Below are 25749 nucleotides of genomic sequence, written 5' to 3'. Positions count from 1 at the left end.
GGAGGTTGAGCTGACGGACAGGTCTGTCTGTAGTGAGAGACAGAGAGATAGCGCAGTGTAGGCTGAGATACAGAGAAAAGGGTGTTATGTGGTAGTTTGACCATTGGAGGGCAGTGGGGAGTATAGGAGGGTGACTGTAGCTGCCATTAGTCAGAGGTTACTGTCAGGTGATAGTGGGCGGAGCTACGGGACTGGGAGTATAAGAGGTCAGGGAAGGTTCTGGAAGTTCGAGTCAGCCAGGGGAGCTCACAAGAGAGGAGGGTATAAATATCAACTCTTTATATGACGTAAAACCTCACTCTGAAATCATCTATGTGGATTAATACGGTATTTGTCATCTATATTAGATTGCCTTAACCATTCCACTTTAAGAACTGGGGTCATATCTATAGGACGCTCAATGGTACAGATATTCAAATGCTAAGTCTGTTTTATGCGATATTTATATAGACATCTTGCATTATATTCTATTACTTAGACGCGCCGTGCACATGTGCTGTGCCCGGCCCGTGGCGTTGAGGGTGGGACGCGTTGCCATGGTGATGGTGGGTGATGACGCATGTCCTCCCCCCCATCATGCATGGCGCGTGTCTGCCTGCTCCTCCATGGGGCGGGACATCATGACAGGTTGTGCGCCGATTGGCCGATGGTTCCTAGTCTTTCCTATTTAAACTTTATGCCCATCAATTTTAACCACGCCTCCTGACGAAACCGAGGATGGTGAATCGCGCATTAGGGCTTTCTTTGCATCCCCTGGGCGTCTTTGCATTCATCCAGGATTATGTCACAAGGTAATTAATTCTCTATAGACACCGGCACTTAGACAGCACTATTTGTAATCGGCCATTGTAATATATATAACCAACTTGGGAGATCTATGTTATTGGGTTTACTTCAATCATGCCGAGATAATATGTAATATATTAGATATAATTAGCCACTAGTTAGGTTGAATTTATTCATTTTATATATCTATTCTCACACTAGCCCTCGAGCATGCTGAGAAAATAGTGCTTACTTAAAAGAACTTTGTCCTGTGCTATTAAGCCTAATACTACCTAGTATAGAGGATCATTTATTTGTGTTCGGTTCCTTAGCCTTATAATTGATAAATATAGTAATTTTGCTATATATAGTTGAACTGCTCTTCACCTGATTTTGGGTTCTTATCTCTGAACTGCCTGAACGTGTTAGGATAATAGTGCTCAGCCGGACGAAATACTATCCTATTATAGGCTCTATTTATATAACTTGATTACGTCGAGCATGCTGAGATAACACTTTATGACAGAAACGGATTATTTCTTTTCTAAATTGTACGGGTGTCTTTTTCACGTTCGATATTTCAGCCTACTATCATCAGGCCTGGAACTGCTACTATTATTATCCTGGTTTGATTGTAGATGTCAGCCCTGTGATGCTTTTAATCTGTCTGGAAGTATAATTTTCATCTGTTTACTATGCCATTATTGTCTGGCTGCTGTTTTCTATCTACCTCATCATAAACACTTTGTATATCTTTATAATATTTATGCAATAAAATTGAAGATGTTTATACAAATCCTCTTTGTATTGTGGCAATATTTCCACTTACGAGACTTTTTTTTATGTCATTAGGAGTTTCTATATAAATTATTGTGCTTTTTTTGTTTGGTGCTAGCTGGGAGCTATGCTCATACTCTGCAGTACTTATTTGTTTTAGTGCATTGGACCTAACAAGTCATCGTAGTTGGCAGTCCTTGGGGCCATTAATTAGCCTTGAGTTGCCCTGCTAACAGTTGGCACCATGCAATCATGAGGTGTAGATGGATTTAAAGAGGGTGCATCTCAATCTGTTAACCATCTAGATGCTGCTGTCGCTATTGACAGCGGAATCCATGTTGTTAAATGGCCGTGGTTTGGGCTAGCACTGATTTCGGCAGTTGCAGCTCGGTGTCAGCAGCTATGGGTAGGGTAGTGTTGTATACTTATTCCTTGGTGCCCATTAGTGACTGCCATAAAAAAATGCATCAGTGGTAATTAAAATGTTAAATTGAGGTAAAAAATAAATAATACAATTGTAAATGGGTCATTCATATTGATAGTGTAGGGTCCACTCAGTGGACTTCCTACAAAGCTTTGTAGTGTGTGTATATACTTACTGTTGCAACATTTTTTATGCCAATAAAAAAAATTATTAAAAGTTAAAGAGGTTGTCCACTACTTAGGATAGGTCATCAATGTCTGATATAGTTGGGGTCCGACACGCAGCACCATTTCCGGTGTCAGCAACGGCAGTGGCTGGATGGAAATGCTCAATTTAGGAGCTGCTCCATCTTCCGATAGTGACCGCGTTAGGGTAATGCACATCTGCTTCCTATTTAACCCAATAGGAGTCAGATATGCTGTACCTGTCCGCGGCCACTATCAGAAAATGGAGCAGCTCCGCAATTGGACATTTTCGGCGGCCGACGACACTGATAACAGCTAATTGGTGGGGGGAGGTCGGATGTCGCACCCTGAACGGTCAGACATTGATGACCTAACCTAACTAGTGGACAACCTATTTAATGGAAATGCCTGATGTTTTGTAAAAGCATCTGTGGAATTCTGACCATTGCAGTTAAACATCATTGCACTAAATGAGGCTAAGCGGCAAAACCAGACATAGCCCATGGACATGAGTGTTGCTTTTCTGACAGAGAAAGAAAAACTTTTTCTAAGGCAACCATTTGTCAAAATCATTTATATAAACTTGTTTTTGACATGAATTAGGCTTTTCAACTTAGTAACCAGGTGTGTTATGTAGAGAGGCTTTGCATGAATTCATTGCACTAAAATTGTTTTCTTACCCACAGCTGTCAGGATTAGTGACCACTTTTCCCTCTTTCAGAATGTTACTGGCATCATCATTTGTTCCAAGAGACTGAAACCTGCCCATTTAGATCACAAAATAAAGCTGATCTACCATTTAAATTACAATAACAAGAAAAGTTTTTTTTCCACAGGAATCTCTGTGTATATTGACAAAGTTGGACACAAGGATGATGTGAAGTCCCATGGTAGCCGGATGTTTAGAGGAATAGCATCTCCTGTTTAAAGCAAATTAATCATATTTCCCACATACAGGTGCATCTCACAAAATTAGAATATCATCAAAAAGTTAATTTCAATTCTTCAATACAAAAAGTGAAACTCATATATTATATAGAGTCTTTACAGACAGAGTGATCTATTTCAAGTGTTTATTTCTGTTAATATTGATGATTACGGCTTACAGCCAATGAAAACCCAAAAGTCATTATCTCAGTAAATTAGAATACTTTATAACACAAGCTTAAAAAAATTATTTTAAAATCCGAAATGTTGGCCTACTGAAATGTGTGTTCAGTAAATGCACTCAATACTTGGCCGGGGCTCCTTTTGCATCAATTACTGCATCAATGCAGCGTGGCATGGAGACGATCAACCTGTGGCACTGCTGAGGTGTTATGGAAGCCCAAGTTGCTTTGATAGCAGGCTTCAGCTCGTCTGCATTGTTGGGTCTGGTGTCTCTCGTCTTCCTCTTGACAATATCCCATAGATTCTCTATGTGGTTAAGGTTAGGCGAGTTTGCTGGCCAAACAAGCACAGTGATACTGTTGCATGTAAACCAGGTATTGGTACTTTTGGCAGTGTGGACAGGTGCCAAGTCATGCTGGAAAATTAAATTTCCATCTCCAAAAAGCTTGTCAGCAGAGGGAAGCATGAAGTACTCTAATATTTCATGGTAGACGGCTGCGCTAACTTTAGTCTTGATAAAACACAGTGGACCTACACCAGCAGATGACATGGCTCCAATGGCGGATCTTAATAGGGGCGGATGGGGCGGTCGCCCCGGGCCCAAGGTTTTTTGGGGGCCCAGGGCAGTGGCGTATCCAGGGGGGGGCAGGCAGCAGGGGGGCGCAGTCGAGCCGCCCGGCCGCCTAATGCAGCGGTCCGCAGTATGCCAGTATCTCCCTCCCTCCCCCCCCCCGGCGGCTGTGTTCTGCCGCTACCAGTCCTGGGAGTCGGCGGTTCTCTGTGTCGGCTGTCAAGCTGACAGCCGACGCAGAGAAGGAGGCCGCGCCGACTCCCAGGCAGCAATTGTACTTGGCGTCTATAGACGCCAGTACAATTGAAGCTCTGACCGCCGGGTCAGAGCGACGTCAGCAGCGTGATCAGGTCATGTGATCACGCTGCTGATGTCACTCCCGGTGCCCAGAGCGAACGCTGGTGGTAAGTGTGCTCCTCTGTGGAGCTGAAGAACCACCGAAGATGGGGATGGGGGTTAATGAGCGAAGATGGGGGTTAATGAGTGGAGAGGGGGGTTAATGTGGGGGTGGAGGTTAATGAGTGGAGATGGGGAGATGGGGGTTAATGAGTGGAGAGGGGGGTTAATGAGTGGAGATGGGGGTTAATGAGTGGAGAGGGGGGTTAATGTGGGGGTGGGGGTTAATGAGTGGAGATGGGGGTTAATGAGTGGAGAGGGGGGTTAATGAGTGGAGATGGGGGTTAATGAGTGGAGAGGGGGGTTAATGTGGGGGTGGGGGTTAATGAGTGGAGATGGGGGTTAATGAGTGGAGAGGGGGGTTAATGAGTGGAGATGGGGATTAATGTGCGGGGGTTAATGAGTGGAGATGGGATTAATGTGGGGATGGGGGTTAATGAGTGGGGGGGTTAATGAGTGGAGATGGGGGTTAATGTGTGGGGGTTAATGAGTGGAGATGGGGGTTAATGAGTGGAGATGGGGGTTAATGAGTGGAGATGGGGATTAATGTGGGGATGGGGGTTAATGAGTGGGGGGTTAATGAGCGGAGATGGGGTTAATGAGTGGAGAGGGGGGTTAATGTGGGGGTGGGGGTTAATGAGTGGAGATGGGGGTTAATGAGTGGAGATGGGGGTTAATGAGTGGAAATGGGGGTTAATGAGTGGAGATGGGATTAATGTGGAGATGGGGGTTAATGAGTGGAGATGGGATTAATGTGGGGGGTTAATGTGGGGATTGGGGTTAATGAGTGGAGATGGGGGTTAATGAGTGGAGATGGGGGTTAATGAGTGGAGATGGGGGATTAATGAGTGGAGATGGGGGTTAATGTGTGGAGGGGTTAATGAGTGGGGATGGGGGTTAATGTGTGTGGGGGATTTGGAGTGGGGGTACATAATGTGTGGGGGGATTTGGAGTGGGGGTACATAATGTGTGGGGGGATTTGGAGTGGGGGTACATAATGTGTGGGGGGATTTGGAGTGGGGGTACATAATGTGTGGGGGGATTTGGGAGTAGGGACGAGGGGTTATTGAGTGGGGATGGGGGGTACTTAATGTGTGTGGGGGATTGGGGATGGGGGGGATTTGGAGTGGGGATGGTATTTAATGTATGTGGGGAGATTTGAGGACACAAAATGAAGAGTATGTATGAGGGCATGTATGAGGAAACAGTATGGGGGATGGGTGCAGACAGTAAGGGGTGCGAACGGGTGAATGCATGTGGACACAGTATGGGGAGTCGGGGATATGTGTGAGCAGACAGTATAGAGAGTGAGAGGGTAAATATATGAGGAGACAGTATGAGGAGGGAGGGGAATAGTGTGAGGAGACAGTATATTGCAGATATTTGTATTTAGGGGCATTATAATGACACTTCTATCTTTAAGGGGATCGTGTGGAGATTTGCTGCAGAAGACCGGAGAAGATGGAAGTCTGCAGAGACGAGATGTGGATGAGCAAACTCATCATGGGGTCTGGACAAGAAGAAGAAAAGGAGAACGACTCCAGACGTCATCTATAAGGTACCTGGATGTAAATATTATTTGTGATATTGACTAATTCTCATGTTTTTTACTTATGTCAGGAGCATTACGGGGTTGTCCAGGTCTGTGCTGAGTCTGCAGACATTCTATGTGACTGCAGACTTCTGAATTCTCACAGTGCTCACTGAATGCTGTCAGGATTCTCTCGTGCTGGTAATTTACATACATGCGGTCACATGCTGACTAGACATGTGTGGCCTCACTCAATGAAAGTGAACGGAGCGAGGCCGGGCACGTCTAGTTGGAATGTGGCCAGAAGTATACAAATCACATACTTGTGTTGACATGACTGTATATCGGCAAGGGAGAATCCTAAATGTGTGCAGTGCATTCGTTGTGAGAATTCAGAAGCTGCAATGTCAGGATTCAGCTCTGCAGGTTCCAGTACTCATCACATGGACACCTCACTCATATGCGATTATCATAGTTATGGTCCTGTGACAACGAGCTTCTCTTCCTGCTTTCAGTTTTTTACTGAACATTGAGAGCATTAGGGAGAGCAGCTCGTGGGTACATGACTAACTGTGCAAGTCGCATATGTACTTGGGGGGGGGGGCGCCGAACCAAATTCTTGCCCCGGGTGCCAGAAAGCCTAGATACGCCTCTGGCCCAGGGGCAGGGGCCCAGGGGCAGGGGCGGGCTGGGCCGGGTGGCAGAGAGGCAAATGCCCCCCGGACCACTCCCCCAGCACCTGTACACGGCCGGCCGTGCCCTGTGCTGTGACGCCGCCGGCAGCAGACAGCCACCCGCGTCACATTCTATGAGGGGCCGGGAGCTGTGCACGGCCGTCACCTTGACGGCTGCTCAGCTCCAGCTGTACTTCCGGGTCAGATGTCGGGCGTGCGCGATGACGTCATCGTGCACGTGCCGACATGTCCCGGAGGATGCTGAAAGCAGAAGCGCTGCTGGGGAGCGAGCCGGCTGTGAGGTAAGTATGGGGAACTTTTTTTATTTTTTTTTATTTATAAAATGAATTAAATGGGGGAGGGGGTGAGTGGGGGCTGTACACAATGAAGGGGGGGTGGCTGGGGCCTGTATATGATGAAGGGGGGGTGACTGGGGCCTGTATATGATGAAGGAGGGGTGACTGGGGCCTGTATATGATGAAGGGGGGGTGACTGGGGGCTGTATATGATGAAGGGGGGGTGACTGGGGCCTGTATATGATGAAGGGGGGGTGACTGGGGCCTGTATATGATGAAGGAGGGGTGACTGGGGCCTGTATATGATGAAGGGGGGGTGACTGGGGGCTGTATATGATGAAGGGGGGTGACTGGGGCCTGTATATGATGAAGGGGGGTGACTGGGGCCTGTATATGATGAAGGGGGGGTGACTGGGGCCTGTATATGATGAAGGCGGGGTGACTGGGGCCTGTATATGATAAAGGGGGGGTGACTGGGGGCTGTATATGATGAAGGGGGGGTGACTGGGGCCTGTATATGATGAAGGGGGGGTGACTGGGGCCTGTATATGATGAAGGAGGGGTGACTGGGGCCTGTATATGATGAAGGGGGGGTGACTGGGGGCTGTATATGATGAAGGGGGGTGACTGGGGCCTGTATATGATGAAGAGGGGGTGACTGGGGCCTGTATATGATGAAGGGGGGGTGACTGGGGCCTGTATATGATGAAGGAGGGGTGACTGGGGCCTGTATATGATGAAGGGGGGGTGACTGGGGGCTGTACATGATGAAGGGGGGGTGACTGGGGCCTGTATATGATGAAGGGGGGGTGACTGGGGGCTGTATATGATGAAGGGGGGTGACTGGGGTTGTACAGGATGAAGGGGGTGAGTGGGGGCTTCACAGGTTGAAGGGGGGATGAGTGGGGGCTTCACATGATGAAGGGGGGTGAGTGGGGCTGCACATGATGAAGGGGGGGTGAGTGGGGCTGCATATGATGAAGGGGGGGTGAGTGGGGCTGCACATGATGAATTGGGGGTAAGGGGGACTGCACATGATGTGGGGGTAAAATTAACTGCACATGATGATGGGGTAGTGGGGCTGCACATGAAGTTGGGGGGGAAGGGGACTGCACATGATAAAATGGAAGGGGGGATAAGGGGCTGCAAATGATGAAGCGGCACTGCAGATGAAGTGAGTGGGTGATAGGGGACTGCAATGGATGAAGTAAGGGGACTTCAAATTAAAGTGGGGACATTAAAGTGGATCCCCTATGGCCAGGATCACGCTGGGCGATTTTGTGCGTATTGGCCGTAGGCCTACAGCTTATGTGCAACGTCTTTTTAGGCCATGTCCACACGTGGTGGAATGGTGGCGGGTTTTCCGTATGGACCCGCAGCAAACCAAGTGCTGCGGTCCGTACGGCTGTCAATTCCCGCACGGGGACCGCAGCGCTCAGGTGGGAAGGGGGGTACAGGGACCCAGGTTTTATGAACAGCCCCGGGCCCATAGTCCACTTAATCCGCCACTGCATGGCTCCCCAAACCATCATTGATTGTGGATACTTTTTTTTTTTCAATGATTTATTTATTGAAATTTGCAAAGTTACACAAAAACATTTTTCAAAATGACTTGAAAATTATTATATAAACTACAGATTTCACTTTTCAAAGGTTAAACAGGGAACATTGAATATCCATACATGACAATGACTATTAATATACAGAGGTCTAGGGATATCCACAACCCTAAAGGCACATCCGGCAACGAAAGTATACAGTAACTGATTTCAAATCCGGGTTCCTGCCATCCACACATCCCCAATTACCGAGCCGATGCCATGATGTCAGACAAAAATGAAGAATCAGTATAGGGAGTAAAGGGACAGGGAGTCGAGCAGAGAGAGGGTGGAGTTGAAAGATAGGGGTGAGACATAGAGGAAGTGGGGGGGAAGGGGACAATGATAGACAAGGATTCTGTCTGTGTTATTAAAACTGAACAAAGAGGCCACTATAGTCTTATTAACTTTTAAGAGTGGATCTGAATCGGATCCATGGGCGCCAGATTCTTTCAAAAGTTGAGTGGGAGCTGTTTACCAGAGCTGCGAGTTTGGCTACCTGATATAGCAAGTCAACCTTTTCCTGTAGTTGGGATATAGACGGAATAGTTGTTGTCTTCCAGTACATAGGAATCAAAAGTTTTGCTGCTGAAAGTATGTGTTGCACCAACAGGGCGATATTCTTATGTCCAATCGGTGTCAGGAAATTTAAAAGCACTATTTCAGTTGTCAATTTGATCTTTTGCCCACTATTTTCCAAATAAGATTTTCCACCAGATGCCAGAACTGTAATAGGGGTGGACAAGACCACCACATATGTAAATAAGTGCCTTCCGTACCTTCACATCTCCAGCATTTAATAGAAGATCCTGTCCACCATTGATTATTTTGTTTAGGCGTGATATACCATCTGGTGACTATTTTAAATGAGTTCTCTTGCGCTCTAACGCACGTGATGGGCCATGAGAAGAATTATAAATGTGTGAAACTTGGCTAGGGGTAAACTTGCATCCCAAATCCTTTTCCCAGTATCTTATGTAGGCTCTTTTGAGACAGCAGTCAGAGGTATTCAAGATCTGATAAATAGATGACATTATCTTCTTGGGCTTATGCCTTGTTGCGCAGAGAGCCTCAAATGTAGTTAATGGGCGTGTAATGTCGATCTTAAAAGATACTGTGTCAAGGAATCTCTAATAGAGCCGAATTGTATAAAGGTCAAATTTGAGAGGCCCGGTAGTTTCCTCAGTGTTAGGAACAGCGGAACGCACTAAATAATAATAATAATAAAGTGCGTTCGCCACTCGGGGTCCACCATGCAGTAAGTGTTACAACCGCTGCTGAGTAATGGCAGACGAGCAATATGGCGATATAATGCGCACGGGTTCAACTTCACCCGAAGTGCACAGAGCGGGCTCTGTTCACACACAGAGGCGCCGCAACAAAACATACAAAAAGGCTGAGCCTGTTAGAGTCACAGGCCTCAGGTAAATGCACACATGGTATAAGGTCACAGGAGCAGGAACTAAGACAGAGGGGCTGCGTCCGTCTTGACCTACCGTGTGTGCGGCGTCGATACTGCGAACGCCAAGAAGGGCTGCAACTGCAGCGTGGCGCAGGACACTGCCGCTGGACGACACAGCTACAAAGCGGGCACTATGTCGGACGCTAGCGCAGAGGTGCGGTGTGCACAGTGGCCTAAGGCTTGCCACAGACTGGTGCAGACTACTGAACTAATTCCCTAACCACATGCGTAATATCAGAGGGAAGGGGTTTCATATTAAGTTAGTCACCAGAATCATACATCCGTCACCATTCACATATAGCAGTATAGTCTATACTAGCAGCCGGGACCTTCCGGAAGCTTCCAGATCTACGAGATGGACCAATGAGATCTGGGGCAGGACATGAGCACATGACTCCCAATCTCCAATGGGAAACCGTCTCATGAGCATGCTCAGTAGGAGGACAGAGGGACATAGCCCCTGGAGAGATTTGCTACAGGGCAATCTCCTCTGCGGTAGATAAAGAGCAAGAGACCGCAGAATGTAAGGGCCTGGATTCCTGCAGAGCAGACGCAGGAACCTGACTCCTAACACTCAGTTCATGAAACGAGGGGAGTGTCCCATCCACCAAGAGCCTATCAACTGCTACATTTGCCAAGAAACCAGGTTTGATCACATCGTTGTCCCGGGAATAAGACGCGTTTTGCATTATATCTGCTAACTTGAGTAAGGGGGATAGAGGGGGGGCAGAGTGTTTACTAAGCCTTTTCACAATTTTAAAGTAGCTTTAGTGTGTATATTATGTAGTATTTTGCTTGTGTTTTTAGGAGAACATGCCTAAAAGGTGGATCTCAGGGGATAGGGGGCCAGTGCCTCATCCGCCTCAATCCACTGCTTATTGCTAGAAGACCGCAGCAGGTCCACCACTCTGGTTACCTTACTATGTCTGGAGCACCCATACCGCCCTTTGACTTATTTAGTGTTAAAGTCCTATAGGCCAAGCGGGACTTCTGTTTTTTCCAAATATAGCTGCGAAATAGTGAATTAATTTTAAAAAGACACGATTTGGGAATGGTTATAGGAAGCATTTGGAAGATATATATGAACTTGGGTAAAATTAGGCTTTTCAGTAAATTTTTCCTTCCCATCCATGACACATATGAGTCCTTCCATGATTTCATGGTGGATTCTACTGAGGCGATTAGGGGTGGAATATTCAGCTGAAAAAGGTCTCTGTCTGATCTTCCTATCTTTACTCCCAGATACTTGATATATTGTTTTGGCCAGGTGAATGGATATGTATTTTTCAATCTTGCTAGAGTACTCAGGGGCATGTGTAAGTCAAACGCTTCAGACTTGGACATATTTACTTTAAAATTAGATAAATTGCCATATTGATCTATGAGACCCATCAATGCTGGGAGTCCCAATATAGGGTTAGTCAATAAGGTTAAAAGATCATCAGAAAATGCCGCTGTTTTATAGTGTGTCTTATTAATATGGATACCCTCTATTCCCGCCTGTAGTTGTATGGCATTTAAAAGAAGTTCCATTGCTAGCACAAATAGTAACGGAGATAGGGGGCAACCCTGTCTCGTTCCGTTCTTTATGGTGAATGCACCTATTATAAAGTCGTTAATCTTAATTTGTGTCCTGGGTTTATTGTGCATTGCCATTACGGCTGTTATAAATGCATCTGGAATTTCGAACTTGGCTAATACTTCCCGCAGATAAACCTAGTCCACCCTGTCAAAGGCTTCTCCGCATCTGTTCCGAGAAATACCAATGGGAGTTTACGATTTTTTGCGTACTGAAGAAGGTGTAATACTTTTTGCACATTATCCTTCCCCTCCCTTCCACCTACAAAACCGGTCTGGTTTAAAGAAATCAAGTTTGGCAGTAACTTGGCCAACCTTTTTGCCATCAGACCAGCTAAGAGTTTTAGGTCCACATTAAGAAGGGAGATTGGCCTGTAACTGCTACACAGCTCAGGGTCCTTCACCTCTTTGTGTATTAGAGATATTCTGGCTGTAAACATTTGGTTCGGTAATGGATGGCCTTGTAAAACTGCATTACAAACGTTTAACAAGTGTGGAAGTAGGAGAGTGGAGAAGGATTTATAATAAAGTGCTGTTAACCTATCTGGGCCAGGTGCTTTCCCCTTCAGGCACTTTGACAGGGCGAACTGCAGTTCCTCCAGTGAGAAAGGTCTAGTGAGTTGTTGTTTTTGGAAATCAGACAGAACAGGTAGGTCCAAATTGTTCAGAAAAGACTTAGTATCTAGGCTTCTTTTAAACGAGGAATCGCCATTATCTTCCGGACGAAGATAATATAATTGCTTATAGTAGTCAAGAAATGCCCGCTCTATGTGCTCAGGGTTTTGCGAGCTTGACCCTTGTTCATTTTTAATTGAGTTAATCAGCGTACGTGTTTGCTGTTTTCTTAATTGCGATAGCAATAATTTGGAAGCTTTGTCTCCATGAACGTACATTCTATTTTTCCATGATGCATAGAGCTTAGCAGATCTCGAGTTTAATATATCTTTAAGTTGTTGTCTTTTTTGTTGTAGCGCCTCTAGGCTAAATTGATCAATTTTATGTTTATGTAGAAGCTCGAGCTGCAATATACTTTCATAAAGATCCTGGATTTCTTTTTGTTGGAGTTTATTTAGAAAGGAGATGATAGATATAATCTCCCCCCGGGACTGATTTATGGGCTTCCCATAATATTTGTGAGGAAACTTCTGGTGTAGCATTTTGTTCAAAATATTGGGAGAGCACTTTGTTCATACGTGCCTGCACTTCAGTATTTCCGAGCACAGACTCGTTAAGCCGCCATACCCTTTGTCAGGGAAAGGTTTTGGAAAGTGAGAGTTTTAATAATACCGCTGAGTGATCAGAGTAAATATTTGGGATTATTTTCGCCTGTTGCATATTGGTAAGCATTTTACTGGGTATAAAAATATAGTCTAAAGGGTGGTGAGATTTATGGGGGTGGGAGTAGAAAGTATAGTCTCGGTCGGAGGGGTTTAAATATCTCCATGTGTCAATCAGCTGTAAAGATCCCAATTGTGACATTATTCTACATAGAGCCTTAGGTGAAAACGAACTTTTCTGTTTGGTCGTGTCCATCAAAGGCTCCAATGCTACGTTAAAGTCCCCACCCACTATCAATGTACCCTCTCTAAAGCTATCGACTTTTCTCAATGTTGAGAGTAACCATTTCAATAGTTTTTATTTGGTGCGTACAGACTGCATAATGTTACAAGGGCGCCATTTAGTAGCCCCTTAGCAAAGATATAACGACCCTGAGGGTCCTGTTATGAATGGGTCACCGAGGAGAATAAAGCAAAACAAGCTAAGTCACAGAAAACCAGAGAGGTTGGTAACTATGCAGATTGCAGATCCCTGATCCTGCCACACAACTAGCAGCAGCCGTGGAGCGTACCTACGATGTTCCTAGATGCTTCGTCACAGCCGGAGGACTAAATAAGCCTGAAGCATGAAAAAGGGAAAACTAACTGCCCCAGAGCAGACCCCAAAGGAATAGATAGCCCCACACATGTATTGACGGTGAAACAAGATGAAGGCACAAACACAGGCAGGAAAATAGGCTGAGCAAACGATGGGGCCCAAACTAACTAGAAAGGAAAGGAAAGGAAAGACACTGTCTGCAACCTGCAAAAAACCCTACAAAAATAATGTCCAACACTTCTGATAGCAAAATTAACCCTGAAGTCACTAGACTTCTCCCACTATATCAGCACTCTGAAATATTCTGAGACAGAACAAAAAGAGACCAAACTAGTAAGGGACAAAAAGCAAATTGGCAAAATACTAATAAATAAGAGTGGAAATTCAGCACAGCCCCCAGCCGGGGCTGGCTGACCACACAAAAAACTGAATAGACCAACAAAATCAAGTGTGAACATTAGCAGAAAAACTTAGCTTTAGATGACTGGAACAGAGCTGAAAACCAAGAGCTGACAAGCCAGAAGGAATCACCAGCAACTGAATAGGGCGTCGGCTGTCTTAAATCCAATCTGAGACTCCTGAGGTCCAATCGTCATCCTCATTCTCAGGTGGCAGATCTCCACCGATCAAATCAGCCTCACTACCTCCTATTACCACCAGAGGGAGTCTGGAAGGAGAACTCACAACTGGTGAACCAGAGAATGAACTCACAACAGTGTCCACCATAGTTTCTCTTAACTAGAAGAACACCCCCCTCGCCACTGCTATTGAGACCCCTCTTGAACCCGATTGGGTGGTTGTCGCATGGAACCATTTATCATATACCGAGCGTTCAAAAGAGGGCAACTTATCCGGTTTGAAGTGAGTTTCCTGAATAAGCAATACCGCCACCTGCTGTTTTTTGAACAGCTGTAATGTGTGGCACCTTATGTTTGGAGAGTTCAGCCCATGTGCATTAAAAGAAATAAATGTGTGCACCTTATCAGGATCCATCATGCCTCTGTACGTAGTAGCGTCCTCGCATCTTGCATTGAAGACCAATCCTTGTGCCTATATGTGTGGGGAGGGGGTCCAGGGAGGGTAGACTAGGAGGGGAGGAAGAAAAAGAGGAAGGAAACATAGAAGTAAAGAGGGAAAAAGAGAACATTAATAATATCCATGTGAATATACTATAGGATACCACTGACCAGTGTTTCAACGAACCATAGTTAACTACTGACATTGTTTCACAATGTGCCAGCTTAGGGGGAATTCAAACAAACAATATAAAGCTAAGTATGAAATGCTCCATTCTAGGAGAGTGCCCAGTTTGGGCTGAAAAATATCTGTAGGCTAGAGCCTCCTAATGGATTATCGAATAGATGAGGCAGTAGTGTTTACCCATATTTGGAAAAACACACCAACCAATCAAGTCTACTTCAACCAGTATTCTATACCCTGACTAGGGCAGAAACCAAGAAATTAACTGTAAAGCCTGACTATAACTTAAAGTTCAAGTAGTGTCTCTGGAGTCCTTGGGGGGTGGGGTCTTTGCCAGCTTCCTTTTCTGCCTTTGTGATTTAGGCGTCAGAGCTACCTGCCATGTCGGGCTATCTGGTAGCGAGTGCAGCAGGGAAGCCGAGTGAAAGGATTCCAGGTAGGCCTCTAGCTCAATCCCCAAAGATTCACAGGCCGCTTTGATGTCTTGTGATGTTCTTGCTTGGATACTTTTATCTCCATTCGTAATGTGGACACCAAACGGAAACAACCATCTGAAACGGAGACCTTTTTTAACCAGTGCTTTAGTAAACGGTTTCAAAATTCTCCGCTTTCTGAGAGTGTTGGCTGAGAGATCCTGGAAGAGTTTTATTTGTGAGTCCTCGAATAAAATCTCCTGTGTTTCCCGTGCTCTACGTAGAACTAGATCTTTTACACGATAATTGAGGAAACGGCAGATCACATCTCGTGGATGCTCCCCTTGGGAAGGCCTTGGACGAAGGGCTCTGTGTACTCTCACCAGTTCGATTTCCTGAGGATCTGATTCATTAAGTAAAGCTTTGAATATCTCCTGCGCTGTTTTGCATAACGCCTCAAAAGCCACTTTTTCAGGGAGACCTTTAATTCTCACGTTATTACGACGTTCTCTGTTTTCATGGTCCTCCATCACCTTATGAATTGCATGTAATTGATTTTCGTGTACCTTTAGAGAGTCCAGTACGGTGTTCGATATTTGTGTCATAGCAACTTGCGAGTTTTCAAGTGTCTCAAGTCTGTGGCCTTGAAGGTTTAGGTCTTGTTTTATCTCTGCAAGTTCTTTTCCTATTGGCTCAAGAGCTTTAGACAGTATACGTTTGATGAACGAACGAGTGATTAGAGCATCTCTTGCTGTGCTTCCTGTGTCAGAATCACTCTCCAGTTCAGAATCTGAATCTTCTAATGAGGTCATATCACGGAACTTGGGTGATTTAAGAGAATCTGATGAAACCGTTTGTTTTTTAAGAAAGTTATCCACGTCTGTTTGTGTGATGAATTTTGCTGATTTGGGTATGCTTTTTTGCGTTTTTACGCTAGATTTCCCCATATTTGCAATTATCTAAAAGATAAGAATAGAGCAGTTTGAAGGTTAGAATTTCCACAGCTGGCTATGTATTCAGCTAGTGTTCCATTTTATTTCCAGACTTATAGATGATGAATAAATAGAAAGAATTGTTGTTTTGGCTCTGGCCACTAGATGGCAGCCTAGGGTCACGTTCTTTCTTCTCCAATTGTTGGTAGGGAGGTAAGCTGTTTCAGGATATCTTCACTTATATCTGTCCAGCTTAATGTAGAGTACATAAATTAGAAAGAAAATGGGGGGAGGTGGAGGAACAATACTAGTGGGGGGGACGCTTAAAACAAATCTGCGACTCCCAATGTTACCCCCTCCTCTCCTCACATCACCTCAATTTAGGCAGTCCCGGGCCCCCACTTGATTGTTCAGGGCTATCTCCTTAATTGCAGCATAGTAAGGAAATATAATGGCGCTCCCCAGCAATCCTACCTTCAGGTCCAGACCCCCCTGTTGGGGACAAAGCGGTCGCTTTGCAGCTGTTGTTTCAGCGTCACTGCGGTTCCCCAGTGGCCCTCAATTCCTCCAGCTTTCCACACACCCTTGCTGTCTGCAGGGTGGGGAGGAGGCGGTAGTAGCATGTAGCTGCGCGTCTGCTTCAGGCCTCAGGTAACGCGCTGTCTGTGAGCCCGCCGGGACTATTTTTCCATGTTGCGGTGGGTTACCCGCTCACTGCAACTGATCTCCGGCTGCAAATACTGCTAGTGCTTTTATGTGCCCTGATCAGGGAGCCGAGTGACGGTACCTTGTCTGGAGGGGGGTGCTGGCCACGAGGGATCTCTGGACTGTTAGCCTCTCATTAGAGATGGGATCCTTCTGTTTGAGGCGATGGTGCTGTTTTCAGAAAATCCTTCCGCCGCTCCAGCGACTTCCTGCCGGCAGGGCCCCAGATAAACAGATCCCTTTTTTATCCTGAATGTGGTGTATCACTCAGGGTCCAAGCGATCCAGTAGGTTCCTGACTCGGGTCCGTACGCGGGGATGGTATAAAAAAAAAAGGCTCTGGTGGTTTTAGAGCCCCTTTTGGTGCTTTGGTCTGGGAGCTCAGGATTTCAACTTCTTGCTTCACCAGTGTTCAGGCTCCACCCCCGATTGTGGATACTTCTTCTGTAAAATGCAAATCAAGACAGCAAAGTTTGAGACAGAGAGACTCATTGCCAGAGAAAGTAAAAATAATCCCAAAATATTCTTTAACTACACAAATAGTAAGAAACTAAAAAATGATAGTGTTGGGACCCTTAAAAATAGTATGGGTGAAATGGTGGATGAGAATGAGGAAAAAGCCTCATTTATTTACACAAGAAAATCTCATGACGGATAACATGATCAGTGATAACAAAAATTTTCCTGCTTAACTCAGCAGGAAGCACAGTGGCATCTAAAAACTACTAAAGTTGACAAATCTCCGGGCCCGGATGGGATACACCCCCGAGTACTGCAGGAATTAAGTACAGTCATTGATATACTTTTATTTTTAACCTTTAAAGATTCTATAATAACCGAGTCTGTACCGCAGGACTGGCGTATAGCAAATGTGCCAATGTTCATAAAGGGGACAAAAACTGAACTTGGAAATTATAGGCCAGTGAGCTTAACCTCTACCGTGGGTAAAATCCTGGAGGGTTTTCTAAGAGATGCTATACTGGAGTATCTGAGGAAGAATAACCTCATGACCCAATATCATCATGAGTTTACAAGGGACCGTTCCTGTCAGACTAATCTGATGAGTTTCTTTGAAGAGGTAAGTTCTGGACTGGACCAAGGAAATGCAGTGGACGTGGTGTACATGGACTTTTCAAAAGCTTTTGATACGGTGCCACACAAAACGTTGATACATAAAATGAGAACAATGGGGATAGGGGAAAATATGTGTAAGTGGGTTAAGAGCTGGCTCAGGGAAAGGAAACAAAGGGTGGTTATTAATGGAGCACACTCGGACTGGGTCATGGTTTAACATATTTATTAATGACCTTGTAGGGGGCATACAGAGTAGAATTTAAATATTTGTAGATGACACTAAACTCTGCAGGGTAATCAATGCAGAGGAGGACAATTTTATATTACAGGAGGATTTATGTAAACTAGAAGCTTGGGTTGATAAATGGTAAATGAGCTTTAATGGGGATAAATGTAAGGTCATGCACTTGGGCAGAAAAAATAAGAGGTATAATTATGTGCTTAATTGTAAAACACTGGGCAAAACTGTCATTGAAAAACACCTGAGTGTACGGGTGGACGACAAACTCACATTTAATGGCCAGTGTCAAGCAGCTGCTACAAAGGCATAGATGCTCGCTCATGAGGAGAACATTTTACCTCTTTTAAGTCATTAGTGCGACCACACTTAGAATACTGTGTACAGTTCTGGTCTCCAGTGTATAAGAAAGACATAGCTGAACTAGAGCGGGTGCAGAGGAGAGCGACCAAGGTTAATAGAGCACTGGGGGGTCTGCAATACCAAGACAGGTTATTACATTTGGGGTTATTTAGTTTGGAAAAACGAAGGCATAGGGGCGATCTTATTACAATGTATAAATATATGAGGGGACAGTACAAAGACCTTTCTAATTATCTTTTTACTCTTAGACCGGTGACGGGGACAAGGGGGCATCCTCTACGTCTGGAGGAAAGAAGGTTTAATCATAATCACAGATGTGGATTATTTACTGTAAGAGTTGTGAGACTATGGAACTCTCTGCCATATGATGCTGTAATGAGTGATTCACTACTAAAATTTAAGAAGGGCATAGATGCTTTTCTTGAAAAGTATAATGTTACAGAGTATATATATTAGATTCCTTGATAGGGCGTTGATCCAGGGAACTAGTCTGATTGCTGTATGTGGAGTCGGAAAGGAATTTTTTTTCCCCAATGTGGAGCTTAGTGCTTGCCGCATGGGTTTTTTTTGCTTTCCTCTGAATCAACATGTTAGGACATGGCTTGAACTAGATGAACTTAAAGTCTCCATTCACCCTTAAATACTATGTTACTATGAGATGACTTTTGGGTTTTCATTGGCTGTAAGCCATAATCATAAACAATAACAGAAATAAACACCTGAAATAGATCACTCTGTTTGTAATGACTATAATATATGAGTTTCACATTTTGTATTGATGAACTTAAATAAATTAACTTTTTGATGATATTCTAATTTTGTAAAATGAACTTGCAGGTGGATCTGGTGAAATAGGAGCACCCTGGTCTTCCTTTAACCATGTTATTCACGCTTCAATCAAGCAATCTTGAATATTTCAAGGAAACTTATACTGAATCGTCACTTTGTTATAGACATGATGTTGTAGCGCACCTTGACCTCCAGAATCGTAGCAATTCGTTGTCTCATAGTTTGCACCAGATGCCCACCACTTGCTCTGAATGCAGTCAGCAATGTGGAGAAAGGCACAGGGAGTCATAGTTGATATCCAGTGGTTGCATCTTCATACAGGGAGCAGCTCTATTGGGAGTTGAAAAGATGGAGTCTGCAGAGAGTTCAGGAAGCAGGCTCTGCTGTGCTCTCCATGTCTCTCTTTTCCTTTTGTGTATAATGTTTATAATTGTGTAACGTTTATGATATACAGTACTGTGCAAAATTTTTGCTATATGTGAAAAGGTGCAAAGTAAGAATGCTTTCAAAAACAGGAGTGTTGTTTTTTTTTTATTAAAGGGAATCTGTCACCCTTTTTTTCGGCTTGCAGCTGCTGGCATAGACATTGGGGGCTTATCTACAGCATTCTGTAATGCTGTAGATAAGCCTCCGATGTAACCTAAAAGATAAGAAAAACACGTTATATTATACTCACCGGGGTGGGCGGTCCGGTCCGGTGGGCGTTGCGGTCCGTCCGACGCCTCCCTTCTTCATGCGATGACGTCCTCTTCTCCCATCCTGTAATGGCTGCGGCGCAAGCGAACTGCTCTGCCCTGTTGCGGGCAGAGCAGAATTCTGCAGTGCGCAGGCGCCGGACCTCTCCCAACGCCTGCGCACTGCAGGACTCTGCTCTTCCCTCAACAGGGCAGAGCAGTGCGCTTGCGCCGCAGCCATTACAGGACGGGAGAAGAGGATGTCATCGCATGAAGAAGGGAGGCGTCGGACCGGACCGCAACGCCCACCGGACCGGACCGCCCACCCCGGTGAGTATAATATAACGTGTTTTTCTTATCTTTTAGGTTACATTGGAGGCTTATCTACAGCATTACAGAATGCTGTAGATAAGCCCCCGATGTCTATGCCGGCAGCTGCAAGCCGAAAAAAAGGGTGACAGATTCCCTTTAATTGACAAAGTGTAAAGTGAACGTGTCAGGGGTGTACCGGGACCGTGTGATGCTCCACTCCCTTTCCTCATATTGGTATTGTATATAAATATATATATATATACCGTATATACTCGAATATAAGCCGAGATTTTCAGCCCGTTTTTTTGGGCTGAAAGTCCCCCTCTCGGCTTATATTCGAGTCATATACACCGGGGGGTCGGAGGGGGAGAGGGGGCGGGGGGTGTCAGGTCATACTTACCCGTCCTGACGCTGTCTCTTGAGCCCCCAGCTTCTCCGCGCTCTCTGTTCCTGCCTTCAGCAGTCACGTGGTACCGCTCATTAAAACTCATGAATATGCGCATATTCATGAGTTTAAATGAGCGGTATCACATGACCGCTGAACGCAGGAAGAGAGAGCGCGGAGAAGCTTGGGGCTCAAGCGACAGCGTCAGGACGGGTAAGTATAGCGATACTCACCTGTCCTACTTCCATGGCTGCTTGCTGCTGTCTGTCATCGGTCAGTGACTTGAGACAGCAGAGGGCGCGGTGACGTGATTAGTGCGTGCCGCGCCCCCTGCAGTCTGAACGTCACTGACTGATGACGAGGCAGATAGCGGTGAGCAGCCATGGACGCAGGACAGGTGAGTATCTGACACCCAGCGACGGAGAGGTGAGTATGTCATTTTTTTTATTTTTACATGCTGCAGCAGCGGCAGCACATGGGGGAATAATCTTTAGGAGCTTCTAATGGGGGAAGTATATGGGGGAACAATCTATGGAGCTTCTTATGGGGGCAGTATATGGGGGAATAATCTATGGAGCTGCTTATGGGGGCAGTATATGGGGGAACAATATGGAGCTTCTTATGGGGGCAGCATATGGGGGAATAATCTATGGAGCTTCTAATGGGGGCAGTATATGGGGGAACAATCTATGGAGCTTCTAATGGGGGCAGTATATGGGGGAACAATCTATGGAGCTTCTTATGGGGCAGTATATGGGGGAATAATCTATGGAGCTGCTTATGGGGGCAGTATATGGGGGAACAATATGGAGCTTCTAATGGGGGCAGCATATGGGGGAATAATCTATGGAGCTTCTAATGGGGGCAGCATATGCGGGAACAATCTATGGAGCTTCTTATGGGGGCAGTATATGGGGGAACAATCTATGGAGCTTCTTCTGGGGACACCATATGGGGGAATAATCTATGGAGCATTTCCCACCCTAGGCTTATACTCGAGTCAATAAGTTTTCCCAGTTTTTTTGTGGCAAAATTAGGGGGTCGGCTTATACTCGGGTCGGCTTATACTCGAGTATATACGGTATATATATATATACACAGTATATATATATTATGAGGTAGCGCTGTCATTTAAGTAGGGGATACTTGCTCAGCAGCCACAAAATCACATCCGGCATGGGTATTCCATAAACTCATAACAGTCCCTTCGGTTTATTCACGATCATAAACCATCACAGCAACAGAAAGTTCACTTAACAGCATATAATCAGCATAGCATCCATTACAGAGTTTCCCTCTGTTAGCAATGTCCTATAGTCATATAAGCTATGCAGTGTTCAATGTGCAGGCTTCCTAGCCCCAAGCTATCTCACCCACGTCCGGGTAACCTCACGGTTCCTTTATCATGCAGCAGACATTCATTCCCTCCAGGGAACTAACAGGTGCTGGCAGCCATTACACACAGCCACTCCACAGGCTGTTAGCCAGGAATCTCCATCTCAGCAGGACCTTCCACACTGGACCAACCGGGTCCCAGCATTCACCCCCATGTGACCTACCCGGCCACATTATATGGTCCATAGCCACGCCCACCGTGTCACATGACTATGACCTCACCACAGGTCCTTCACACACACATATACACATTACAATAGCGTTAATAAACACACCCCCTGGGTGGGTTTGTAGGTAACTAGTTCCTGACACATTGAACCAGCACCTCAGCGGTATCACTGCTGATTAACACACACATAAATCTCCATCTCAAGGCCACCCACCTTGAGATACATAACGGTCATTCAGTATGTTGCCATTCATCCACTCTCCTGGGACATCCATACAGCGCCCCCTAGTGGACACAGTGGTCACTACACCACATACCTCCCCCCTCTGTTCAAACTTGTGGGGTTGAACACACAACATTACACCAGGATCTCGAGACCGGGCACCTATTACGCCTTGCCCCACAGGTCGAGAGATCCATCTGCGTCCGTCATACGGCCTCCCCCGCCCCCAGCGGTCATAAGTCTTAGTTAAGCCAGAGTCTGACTCATTCAGCGTCTCACAGGAACTACGGTCTCTCAACGTCGTCCTGCCAGTCGAACTACCACTTGCTGACATTCTTCGGCCATCTGCCATGTCACTTCTTGGCGGTTTGCAAAAGAGAAGACTGAGAGGAGACTTAATAGCTGTCTACAAATATCTAAAGGGCTGTCACATTGTAGAAGGATCAACTTTATTCTCATTTGCACAAGGAAAGACTAGAAGCAATGGGATGAAACTGAATGGGAGGAGACACAGATTAGATATTAGAAAAAACTTTTTGACAGTTAGAGTGATCAATGAGTGGAACAGGCTGCCACGAGAAGTGGTGAGTTCTCCTTCAATGGAAGTCTTCAAACAGAGGCTGGACAGACATCTGACTGGGATGATTTAGCGAATCCTGATTTGAGCAGGGGGTTGGACCAGATGGCCCAGGAGGTCCCTTCCATCTCTACGATTCTATGATTCTATGGTACCCTTCGTGTCCTTACATCTTGGGTCGAAGGCAGCCGCCACTTGGTGTTCCAAACCTCTTTATTGATTCGTCGACGGTCCAGCCTCAACTGTTCAATTTCTTGCAAGTACCCCACTCGATACTCCAAGAGCATCCGAAAGTTTCTCAGGCTTTCCACGGAGCCAACCACCATGACGGGAATCCTACCCTCTTCACTGGATACCTGGTCTTCTTCATAAGGAGGGATCCTCACCCTCACCACACCGGAGATATTCACAAGGTCTTGCATTACCTTCCCGGATCTTCCAATGATTCTCCCAATCAGAGCTTTGGGTACCGGAACCACATCTCTCCGCAAACCCAGCCAATCCATAGCCTCCCTTGCTAACTCTAGTGTCACGGTCACATGTGTCTGGACGCAGCGAATACCGCAAGGCGAATCCATAAGACACCCGTGACCCTGAATACAGCGCCTCCAGTGGGGTGAATTTAAATAATAAACATGTGCAGCTGGATACACCGCCTCCAACTGGCGAATTTAGGTCTTACACATTATACATACAGTAGTCTGGAAACCCCGCCTCCAGTAAGGCGAATTTAAATAATAAAGGGGGAACCTGGGTAACATTAACAATGGTGGGCCCTGCAATAGGGAATAGAGAAGTGGAGACCTCCTGAACTCCCCTGAGCCAGTGTCCCTGCACTCCCAACGTTCCCTATGCCGGTTCCGCACCGGGCGACGCACAGGAACTTAAAAACTCAAGCTCGCCCTGAACCTAAACCCTCACTAGGGAATTGGTTGGTGCGGAAACTAATCCCACCACTGCACTAAACACACATGAGGGAAAATGACAATACAGGGGAAACACCACTTAGCTTTGCTCTGTTGCGTATGCTCCTAGCAACAGAGCCCACCACCTGTGTGCATCTTCTCCTCCACCCGGATCCATCACCATAACTGGATCCTTCACCATAGTGCAGCCTTGGAGCAAAGTCCACCACCAGTTGCAGCTGCCCAGTAAACAGAGTCCCAAAGATGAGTCCAGCTTCTGCCAAAAAGTCCAGCATGCTTGAGTCCAGTTTTCCGCAACCAAGTCCAGCATGCTGAGTGCAACCTCACCATCGTCGCCACTCCACCAAGCCATGCAAGCACCTCCTTCTGACACCGTAAACTGCGACTCCACCACGCCATGCCAGCCCTTCCTGCAGACCACATAGCTGCCACTCCTCCCATCTGGCTGGGCTGCGCAGGACTCCTGTTCAGCTCCTTCTTTCACCCAGGCTTCCTTGTGAATGACTTACACACAATATCACCAACAGTGATTGAACACACCTGGCTCTCTTTTATAGAGCCTCACACCTGATTTATAATTACGTGCACTAAACCAAAGAAACTAAAGTGCACTACCACTCACCACCACCGGGGCAACTTAGAAAGAACGACACCACGTGTAATAATTCTAATGGCCATCGGGGGCAATCACATCATTTTGGCACCTAGCCAAAGGAAAAAAAATTCACTTATCCATTTAAACTGTCAGATCCACGCTGGATCATGACATCTAGGCATCGAGCCGCCTTCATGTTACTCCGCCTGACCAGCTGTTTGGTGTGGAGACATTGTAGATGCATCTCCTTCAGGACAGCTACTCGGTTTGATGTGTCTTCTCTGGCTGATATTATCACCAACTACCGAGTCTCAGGTGCCCAGTGTACCTTACACGCTTTGACCGCCTCTTTGAAAGCCTCATGCACACTTTCCTCAGCACAGGCTTCTTGCATGTCTTCTGGTACATCAATCACAAACTTGAAGGTCGTGGCCTTGCTCTCTTTCTGGCCAGGAGGCTCTGGCTTTACCACGGACACTTCCCTCATTACAGTTGACCTGACCGGGAGACTGTCTTCTTCAGTTCTCTGCTCCTCAACCTCATGAGATCTCATCTCTTCATGACCGTCTGCCAAGACGGGTACCGGCAGCTCGGTTCCACCACCAGTCGGACTCGGCCGCTGTTCATCACTGTCCAAGTTCTTCTCCCGCAGAAGACCACGTACAGTTTCTTTGAGCTCTAAGACCTCTTTCTCGAGCTCCTCAACCCTGTTCTCGGTCATTTGTCTCAGGACTCTTTCTTGTTCAAGATGTCCTTCGACTGTCTCCTTTATCAGCTGTATCTCACGATCCTGTTCTCTTTTGGCCAGCACGTGTCTCACCACTACCTCTTTAAATATATTGTCAAAGGGTACCACTGGGTCAGTCACACCAGTCGAATGAACCCTCCAGTTAACGTCCACCACCAATGTGTGTAGTCCAGTCGTCTCATCTACCAGCCCACCATCTGTCTTGTCACAAGACGTCAGGTCAGTCAGTTGGGCAGATGTACCTCTTCTTACGGTCAGTTCTACCTCTGACCTGTCCACTTTAGGAGTCGTCAATGTCTCAGTGTCTGCTGGCCCCACAGTCGAAACGTCTCCATCGTCCGACCATACGACATCAAACAAAACAAAGTCCCGTTCCCTCTCCAAGGCATAGACTAAGTCCCGTGGTATCCCGCCCCCTTGGCATGCACCACCTTTGGTCCCCTCGAACATTACTCTGTCTACTGCATAATTCACCGTGACCCCATGTTTACAGCAAACCCTGGCGTTTTTCTCGGTCAGAGATAAAACGAGAGGAGTTCCTGTCAGAGTCACCTGACTCTCTGAGTCCAGTCTACCAGAGACTTCTTCCCGGTGCAGCATCACGGTACACACCTGTGGCCCATCATTATCTGGAAAATACATGCCGCACTCCTCAAAACTCATAGACACACTGCGGTTCCCCAGACACACCCAGTGAGGCAACCAGTGCTGCCATTTCCTGAACCACCCCAATTTGGGTCACCGCCCCCTCCCGGGACTCCACCCCTTTTTGGGTTACCACCCCAATTTG

This window comes from Dendrobates tinctorius, unplaced genomic scaffold, assembly GCF_039654945.1.
Source record: "Dendrobates tinctorius isolate UK_male_01 unplaced genomic scaffold, ASM3965494v1 ptg000003l, whole genome shotgun sequence".
In the NCBI taxonomy this organism is placed as follows: domain Eukaryota; kingdom Metazoa; phylum Chordata; class Amphibia; order Anura; family Dendrobatidae; genus Dendrobates; species Dendrobates tinctorius.
Note: the sequence above shows the minus strand (reverse complement) of the source record.